Source organism: Taudactylus pleione, unplaced genomic scaffold (genome assembly GCF_031769625.1).
Source record: "Taudactylus pleione unplaced genomic scaffold, aTauple2 ptg000041l, whole genome shotgun sequence".
In the NCBI taxonomy this organism is placed as follows: domain Eukaryota; kingdom Metazoa; phylum Chordata; class Amphibia; order Anura; family Myobatrachidae; genus Taudactylus; species Taudactylus pleione.
Window position 1 is genome coordinate 55,134,088 of NW_028284443.1, and position 10,708 is coordinate 55,144,795.

General features: G+C 37.3%; 1 non-coding gene across 1 annotated transcript; it reads left to right on the forward strand.

Annotated features, from left to right (window-relative positions):
• The first annotated feature begins 240 nt into the window (after positions 1 to 240).
• On the forward strand, positions 241 to 369 carry LOC148538191 (U8 small nucleolar RNA). The gene has a single exon (XR_015872973.1). It is a non-coding gene; the product is annotated as a U8 small nucleolar RNA (small nucleolar RNA).
• Positions 370 to 10,708: the final 10,339 nt, after the last annotated feature.

Consider the following 10,708-nt stretch of genomic DNA (forward strand, 5'->3'; position numbering starts at 1 on the left):
GGAGCTGGTCACATTATGCTGTGCTCCAGCAATACATGATTTTTATTTTACTTTCAGGTTTTAATTTGTTTTTTAAAGCATATTTTTACACTATATTAGGTACCCTTCGCCATCTCTCTAAAGGTGGGGTCCGGGTACCTGGCGCCCTGTTCTTAGTAGAACAGGAAGGAGTGCGCAGCGCTTATTACAAAAGCACTGGCAGCTCTAATAGGAAGAAGAGTGTACTGCAGCTGTGAGAGATCATCAGTGAGGGTGTTCCTTACCTGCCCTCCTTATGGAGAAACAGACATGATGAATGGATCTGAGTATATGAGTACCCTGATCCCCAGCACCGCTCTGACCAACAACCAGGGTGTGTGTCAACCCGACTACTGCGCTGATGATCCTACCTCCGGGGAACGCAGTGAGTATGGCTGCGCATTCCCCGCTACGACTCCCCCCTCCCGCCCGCCGCCTGACCGCCCGCCCGCTGCCCAGTGACATAGCGCTGCTGCGCTGCTTCAGGCAGGGGCAGACAAAAGGGAAACAGCTGGAGAAGCTGTCCTCAGTCCCTGCTCGCCGCTAAGAGCTGCAGAGGGACGGCGGGGGTGCATAGCGGGACTGACAGTGAAGGAGCTCCTCCGTTAGACGGGGGCAGCCATTTTGGATAATTGATAAGGACGGGGCGGAGCCTACACAGTGCGGAAAGCTCAGGCACAGAGCTATTACAAACAGCATGCCTGCCATATTTTGCTCTTAATGCCTGCATTCTCTCCCTCCTGAAGGCAGGGTGCAGCTGTAAGGCTACAGAAGGCTGGACTCCTGCACATCTGTAATCCTACTACATCCCTGGTACAGACTGTGACTGGGGTGTAAGTGCAGGGAGTCTAATCTGTGGGAAGGTAGGTTCTCTTATTTAAGAATGTTGAGATTGAAGCAGAGTAGTGAGTGTCAGCTGCAAACATAGGTTTTATATATGGTATTCCAATTCTTGGTTTCAGAACAAATCAAACAGGCCAGGTACTTACTGAAATGTAATTAGCTTTTTGAAATCTAGTATAATTGTGAGTGATAGGGTAATAAATAGCTTATTATTTTACATTTATCACTGTTATCTATATAGACTGGAATTGCCAGCTTAAGTCTGTCAGTGCATCATTCTAATTGACTGAATGTTGTACCAGTGGGTCACATGATTCACGTGTTAATGAGAAGCTTCTGGGAAACAGTAACCTCATCCCCACCTCCAAGGCTGTGCCTGTGTATATTATAATCATATCATATATTATCACATATAGTACATGAATACATCATATCAACCAAAGTTCCATCATTGCAGCAGGCATTGCAAGCATCTGTCAGACTGTGTGAGGTTGTGTTTTCATGAATTACTTAATTAAAAGTCAATTAAGCAAAAATGTTACATGTGTAACTAGCATTAGGTGTATGTTTATAACACTCTAGTATTTGGGGTCATTATTTTATTTTTAATTTCCATAATCTGTGCTCATCCAATTTTCTTTCTCCACATGTGCAGTATGGCTCATATTTCATTATTGATTGGAAATGAGCCTGAAACATGAAAAGCTGTACCCCAGGCATTTCCAAACTAAATAACATCTTTAGAAATGTAATTTATATTGTATTATGATATTGTAGAAATAAAGTCAAATAATAGAAATCTTAATGCTTTTATAAATTATTTCACACGTCAAGTCCAATAATATTTAGTGTTATTCTATTATTTTTAATATTTGCATGACATGACTGAACCCATACATTTATTTATACAGTATGTTCTTCTTTATTCTCAATGGAACTCCTAAACTGTGACAATTTATATTTGTATAAAACTACATTTGTATTAGAAGTTCATTATTTTAGCTGATGGAAACAGAAAAGTTTTATTATAACATCAAAATACAGTACATTAGAAAATCTATCATGTATGTCTGAATAAAATGCATACTTAAAACACATTAAAAAATGAATAAACTCAAGGGAGCTTAATGATCTGAATAGATACACTATAAAACACAAAGTTAACTGAAAAACAACTCACAAAATACTATAACCATCAACACATGATCATCAATAGGTTATACAGGGGCTCAAACTTCTAACCTGAGTTTAATTTCTGTGCTATACTGTACTTTAGAGATCTCCTCTATTCACAGAGTTACCTGAGAATGCTAGCTGAGCAAAACCGGTTTTATCAATGTCACACTGGATTTATAGCACATGACATACACACTGCCCTTTCTAGGTGTAGGGTATGCTGTAAATGTCACGGAATTAAAGCATCATTTTGCCTGTCAAAGTTAAGAAATACTACTAAAAATGTACATAATTTATCCTTTTTATTTAGAATTAAAGGCATCACATCTGTGATATTTTTAGTTTCATTTGACATCTGTATTCGATTTGTTCATTGCTTATCCTGTAAGACATCCCATTAATGAAGTTACACTTGTAATGCTGCCTAGCAGTCACCACCGGTTGCCTGGGATGGAGGTGGCAATGTCATTTAATTTTATCTTTTGCTTTCCCCCTATCGCTGTGGGGGATGAGTCAGACTCATCCTCTGCAGTATTAATGTATATGTGGAGGACGAGCCCCACTCTGCAGTGTCAGGGTTGTAACAATACTGCAAAGGCCTTGCTCTGGTACACTGGGTCAGGTAAGTTAGATAGTGTTTCAAAACTTGGTAAGAGGCTGACACTACAATACATTACATGCTGACCAGAGAAATCCAGCTGTAACAAGAAATATCAGCCAGTGTGTTGATATAACGTGTTCTTGCTTCATGCTTTAACTGAAAGATCTATTATATACTGTAAATGGCATCACTCAGCAGTTACTCAGTAGGAGAGGTTTATTTGTGCATTTTCTCTATGGAATGTACCTTAAAGATCTCCCTAACGCTACTCACTGTTTCATGAAGCTATGCTTTGCCAAATTTCTAGATTTATTAGCTGCAATTTTATAAAATGTCCAGAAGGTGGCACCGTAATGCAGCTCAGACTTTTTCTGTCTTAGGCAAGTTATTCATTTTGATAGTACAGGAAAATATATTCCTGATAACCTAGGTCAGTGGTTCCCAAACATTTTTGAATCACGGCGCCCTAGAGTATCAGCATTATTTTCACGGCACCCTTAAGCCAAAAGTTTGTTATTGAGAAATTCTGAAAATATGTAGTAAAGTGAAGTAAATTGTGCTTACCTGTCATCCTTAGGTTCAGTTATGTGATGGTGGACAGGTTTGAGCTTCTGTTTATCTACATATTAACATTACATTGACCATAAATAATTTGATCAACAACATGAGGCACCCCTGTCAGTGTCCCAAGGCACCCCAGGGAGCCACGGCGCACAGTTTGGGAACCACTGACCTATGTTTTAATTAAATGAAAGTTCTTTAGTGAAATTCTAATGTGAAACCAAATGTTTGCACCTCTCAACATGATATTTGAAACATAAATGTTAATTAGTTTATAATAAGGTTTTGGGAAATACAGGATTGTAAAGAAATATGACTTTTTTATATGATTTGGGAAGTAACTAAAGGGGGGTATCCCCTAGACGATTTAGTTGAATGATTGAACGATAACGATCGTTTGATCGTTCCATCGTTTGCAAATCGTTTGCAAAAGTGTCTAAAATGACCAGCAATGCGCGTGCCCGCTGGTCGTTTAGACATCTATCATCTTTCCAACATGCTGGTCATATATAGTTGGAAAGAAGAAAAGGAGTTGTTGGCAATGGGCACACAGAAAAGGTATATAATAAAATAAAATATAACTTTTATTGGTTATTACCTAAAATAAATACCCCAATTTGAGGGGGATTACCCAGTGAAATATAAAGTTTAAAAGATTGATATCAAACAAAATACATATATATAATAAAAGAAAGGCAGCTCCAATACTGTGTTGTTGTATAAAGTATGCTCGTATCTAGACGACTGTAATCATGGATAGAGTCATTGTATATAATTTCAATGATTCCAATCATTTCCTATCCATTCCGGATGCTAAAGAAATAAATGACCATACACCCTCTCTATATCTTAAGGGTGTCCATTTGACACTGACATGTATTATAATTGATATGCCATAAATAGTGTTCCTAATGAAACTTGTATTGTTGGTCAAAGCAAAGCTCTTTTGATGTTATTCCTACCTATTAAATTGTTATTTACACCTCATAAATATGGATATCATATAATTATATCAGGATATCAGTGTATTACAATTGAGAATGAAAACCCCTTATAGTACTTACTTATCAATCAATACATCAAATTGTCAGTGTGTTTTTACATTGGGCTGTCAGCCCATAGAAGATGATAATAATATATTCAGCTGATTATTTCCCAGTCCGCGATGGTGTCATTACATTATTGTTGCTAATTATCCCATGTGTAGATGAAAAGCAGTTAGAATTAAAGGATCATCCAACTACCTGGGATACATAACATTTCCCAATACAACAGTATCAATTTATAGGCTCTCACACAAGAGACAAATCTACTTTGCAACAATCCAAATCATTAGAATGTAAGCTACGATGAGCAGGGCCCTCTACCCTCTTCTCCTTACTCTACCTTCATCTACTTCTTACTCTCTACCAGGGCACCTAACACTTGGTTGCTTTGCATTGTTGCTTATCTGGGTGTTATGGTCGCAAATGTAGCAATGTATATTATCCATGCCCTGTAATGTATTGTATTGTATTGTACTGTAAGTCACTGTAAATCTATTTATGTACTTTGTAAGGTGCTGCGGAACACTTGTGGCTCCATATAAATAAACGATAATAATAATAAATAATTTAGCAAGTATCATCCTGTTAGGCTGTAACATAGTTCCTATTGAGCATATCGTCATGTTCAGCATGTTTCCAGATGATTGATGACCTTGCACTGAACGACTGCTCGTTCAATGTAGGCTCATCACACGACTGAACGATTACGATGTCGTAATTGTGCAATCGTTTTCAGATCTTGTAGTGGATACCCGCCTTTAGATATACAAAGGTTTGCCTACTTCTGGCTCTCTGGTTTTTATTTTCTTACTAGAGGAAATAATCTTTATGTTTGGACCCATTATCCTTATCATATGTATTTATTGAGATGCCATGTCATACCTCAAAACTTTACAGTTCTTGTGCCCACTTTGTGGTTGGCTCTGGGTAAAGCTATGAACTGGTAAAACAGTGTCACATTGGTCACACCCCATTGCCTGCATGGCAACATTGTCTAAGGATTTGCATAGCACCTGCAAAACACTAAGCCATACTAATCTCCTTTACTACTACAAACCCTCTTTTCTACTAAAGACTATTAACATTATAACAGCAGAGTTAATAACTAGTATTTTGCATTTACTCATGAATAAGCACCAGCTTTTACTCATAGGCAATTTTTTTAAAATAATATACTGAAGTTTCATCTTTCCAGTGAAGAATTACATTTAAATTCTTCTGCTTTCACAGTATGTGTTCTGCAGAGAATGTTTGTGTATATCTTACATATTACATGGATTAAGCAACTTTCTCTATTTTGTATACAACAAATAGAACAAATGTGATGTAGCCCATAACAATGGACTGGGAAATAGGTATAATTAGCCAAACAAGCAGCAGCTTGATCAAAACCTCTTCTCTTATTGGCTGCTGTAGATTACATCACACTGTAAACAAACCATTATAGTCTGCTCATTTGGGTTTATTTACATCAGTATACAGTACATTGCCACACACACACTTTAGTTATACTTGCCAATTTGGCTAGTTCATACTTCAAATATCCCCCATATATCACTCATGGCCCATTTTCTACACTAATGTAATTCATTATGTGATAGTAGAATACACTGGAACTAAAGCAGAGTTTGCCACTATTGTGTTTGATGTCTTCTACTAAGATGGAAGTTTTACTATGAGAATTAGTTTTATTATGAAAATAAATTATAGAAACTGTGTTACACTATTTAGATTCTATTTTTATTTTACATATTACCTTGAAACTCCTTAATATTTTCTGAATCTACACAACGTGGCACAAGATGAAATTCACCATTTAAGGGAAGTGCAAGTCCTTATAAATATTTTCTATGGCACAATTTATGTTTATATATAAGATGATTCACTGGTATATCTTACTTGATTATATTCTGCATAGTAACGCACTGTTTTTTTCCATATATTTTGCTTGCATATTCCATATTTTGGTTATTGGGTGTAACCAAAGACAAAAATTAGTGCTGCTCTCCGTACCCATATGCACCAATGGCAACCAACTATTTCAGCTAGTTAAATGTTAAGTAGAATCTTATTGGTTGCTATCGGCAACATCTCCACTTCTAAAAACTCTCACTTTAGGAAATTTACTACACTGGAGTCACTAAGATGGGGAAGTAACGTCAGCACAATATGACACCACTTCTCCTTCATATTATTATATATTAATGTCCCCACTTAATATATCCATAATTAATTCCATAGAGATTATTTTCTTTAAATAATATTGCCTCCTTAATATATTCATAACATGATATCATCCCCTTAATATATTCATAATTCAATATTACCTCCATATGATTAAATAATGTAAATGCTTCCATCCTAAACAATAAACAATGTCCTTATTAGTCCTTGCTAATAAAATATCTGCTCTGTCTCTTATATTCTGAATGGAAACATAGATCGAACACTGTTTAGCCATTCAAGAAACAAATACAGTTTTGTCCAAACCACATGCAAATTAGGTGTTCGCTGAGTCACACATCGCATGTGGTTTGAGGTTTCAGCCTTCAAACTGTGATTATTAAATGTTGCTGTTTTGGGATGAAAACTGCATGCAATGTGCAGTGGTTTTAAAACCACAGTTTGAGAAATGTACCCCCATATCTTGCTTTCTTTCAAAACAGATAATTGTATAAGGATCAAGGGGGTCTATTCATGTACAACATTAAGTGGCTATTAAAAAATTTCACTATATATTGCATCACATCAATGTGATATATAGTGAAGTTTAGTAGCCATTCAAGTACACTTACCTGCCCGGTGTCTTCGGGCTGTATCCGTCCCCTCCGCAATCCCTGGATGCAGTGAGAAGACAGACATATTGGGAGCCCGATTTGCCTGTTCCTCACTGCGCATGCCCTGGAGTCCGAGAGCAGCAGGTCTGGTCAGACTCTGATGAGTTTGCTACAGCTATAACAGGTATATTTACTAAAGTGCTGGTTTTTATAAATGGAGATGTTGCCCATAGCAACCAATCAGATTCTAGCAACTATCTTCTAGAAGGTGCTAGATAAATGTTAAGTATAATCTGATTGGTTGTTATGGGCAACGTCTCCACTTCTAAAAACCTGCACTTTAGTAAATATACCCCTAAGTGTCCATCATATAGTGTTATATACAAACACTTCTGTTTTCTGTAAAACTTCAGGAAAGAGTACTGATAATTAACTTATATTGTTTATCTGCAAAATAGTTTGTGCAAAATTAATGAACATGACTTAAGCAGCAAATAAAGAATAATTGCTTGTTTTTTTCTCATAATATTATAGCATATGTAAATAAAACTGAAACATTTCCCCATAGTCAATAAAAACGCTTAACAAAACCACCTATTTCTAATCACAGTGCAAGCACTGTGATATAAAAATGTAATTAGATAAAGGTTACAGTTACTGCATTGCTAATATGCAGGGGAAACTTTTCCTAGCTATATTAGTGTTTGAAATGATTAAATTATTAATCATGAACTTCACATTACAGACATACTGCAAATTAGTCACACTTTGTTCAGTGAGTTGTGTGAGTAGCATAACAAATTTTGGCTTAATACAGTTTAATAAACATATTTGTTTTACAGTTTGTTTTTTTTACTAAGTCTTTCCTAGGTGGAAAATAAAAATATTATGGGCCAAATGTAATAGGGTGAGAGTTTAGAAAATGTGACAGTTTAAATCGTGAGAGTTTTTGGAGTCTAACAATTGCGAATTTGCATGTTCTTAGGCCTTATTACATTGGTCAAGTTTAAAAAGTATGAGCGTTTACTCACAAAAGGAACCCCTGAGTTTATAGAAATGATTACTGTGAATGTTTTTCACAAAAGGATGGTTTTTGTTAATATAAAGGAATTGTGAAAATAGTACATTAATGTAACTGAATCTCATTTACAAAGCGTAAGACAAATATACCCCTTTTATACCACAGCTAAAACCTGTGTTATTGCAGGGTTAACCCAGGTTGCTGCTAGGTGTTAAAGGGGCAAGGGCTAGATTCCCGGGTCGAGTGACCTGGCAATCCAACCCAGAAAGTTTGCAGGGTTTAACAAAGGAATGACCCGTGTACCCTGCAGTGTAAACGGGTAACCCAGGTCGTCCGATCTGGGTCCCATTTACAGCATGGGAACTTCTGAGTTTCTCGGCACTTGGAGATGATGTCATCTCCAAATGCCGGAAGAACAGTTCCACTGCACCCATGTGGGAATGGGGTCTGTCCTGGGTCTAACCCGGATTGGAACCTTGGGCCTTATTCAGAGCTGCTCGCTAGATGCGATCTCTCGCACGATGTGTATGTAAATTGCATAGGCAGTGCTACGGCACAGCAATACATTAGCATGCCCAGTATTTCTTAGAGAGTGATCACATAGTGTATGCAGACACCCGCCAGCCTGTTTTAAGACGCCCACTGGTGCACGTCATGTCCAGGTAGTGTATGCAACCATCGGTACATCGGATGCTATCGCAGCGCTTGAGGTTGACCATACCCTACCGCAAGCACTGCGAGCACTTCAGTGTAAAAATACACCAGGTCACCTACAGACGGCTTCCCCTGTCACTCACTCTGCTGGGCTGTCTATGCGCAGCGAGCGAATGCATTGTGAACTTTCGCTAAGGTATGCGCATGCGCACTGTGATTCATACGCATGCGCACAATGCATACACACTGTATACCATCGGCAGCAGCGAGAGTATACATCTTAGCGAGCGGGTCTGAATGAGCTCCCTTGTTTCAAATACCGGGTCAGACCCGGGACATTATTGTAACAGTGATAATACACAAATCGGGTCAAAAGCCACAAAGTCGCTTATATTCACACTTTATTAAGTGGGTAAAGTCAGTGTGGTCTAATACAGGGCATTTTCTTCACACTATTATGTTTGGTAAAATAAATGCATGTGCATCAGCAATTTGCACATATTTGTATGAGCTAATCTAGTATGTGCATCTGTGTACTACAAAGTGTGAATGGAATGGCAGATTCCCCATGCTGGAAATCAGGATTAGCTATAAACATCAAAAACACAGAAATATTAGCATTAAGATTATGGTACTTCTGAGAGCCACACTCTACAAGTGGACCATAATAGTGGGTTCTATTTTAGTTCTAGGTCAATTTAGGCATCATCTTGGTGTAGAAAGGTAATAAAGTTACACCCTGGTAAAGAAAATTCTCTAGGGATGTATAGACATATATATGACTATCATGAACCAGTCACATCTATAACTCAGTAAGGCAACGTGATTGTAATATAAGATCTGTGGAAAGTTGATTCCACCATTAGATTTTGGCGGCTACAGTTTTAATAACGTTATTCACGGATGTTTACCTTACCATATAAATCGGCGAAAGAAAGCTTTTTTTGCATTTAATTAAAAACTGAAACTTGCAATAATGAAAACATTATAATTTCCAAGTGCGGATTTTCTCATGACAACCTATGTGTATTGTCCCACTTTTTGCTATTCTAGAAAGGCGGGTTCATGACAAAACAAGAAACAAAGTATTTATTGGTGGTGTTTAATAAAATAAATACACCTTCTTGCTGTTTGTTTAGTGTGGAAACAAAATAGACAAGCGCTATGTAATAATAAAATGTTAGAAAAAGCCAATTGACAAAATGGAAATAATAAAAAACATATACACTGTATAATGTTTACTACCTATTGAGGACTATTTGACAGGTGAGGGTAATCTATTGCCAGACCCTAGCTTGTCCTTTGATTTCTAGACAACGTCCAATGTCCCTCCGGTTTGTGAGTTTCCCTGGCCGGTGCAGGCATGGTTGGCTGCGGCGGCCGCTGATAGCATCAGACGCTAGTGATGCTGATGACGGCTGTAACGCTGCTGATGCCCACTGCCACCAATGCATTTCATACCGCTGGAGTGCTTCCTGAAGGGTTGGTTCTTTTTGTATTTAAAAAACTTTATTGAAAACACAAAAGTGAGATAAAAGGAAATGATTAAAAAGAGTGGCAAGTTCATATTTCCAATATTTGAAGATATGAAAACCTTTTCTTTCTTGTCAAATATGTGCTTTCATAAATACATGTATAAGAAGTGTTCTTAATATAAAATATGGGTATAAAATATATATATTTTTTAAAATAGTTTAAAAATATTAAAAGGAGGATTAATAAGAGAAATAAAACAAAGGAGGATTATAAAAATACATTTCATTCTATATTTATATTAAATCCTTGTGGTTTTAAGGTTCTTAAAAGATATATCCATCTTGTTTCGTTCCTTTTTAGGCCCGTGACCATATCCCCTTCTCTCCAGTGCGATGTGATTTTTTTGTATGCCTACAAATTTAAGTCCCAAGGTGTCTTTATTATGGCTCTCTGCAAAATGTTGCGACACACTATGGGGGAGATGTAAGAAGCTCAGAAGCGGTATCAGCGCACGTTATGTGCGATGATACCGCTT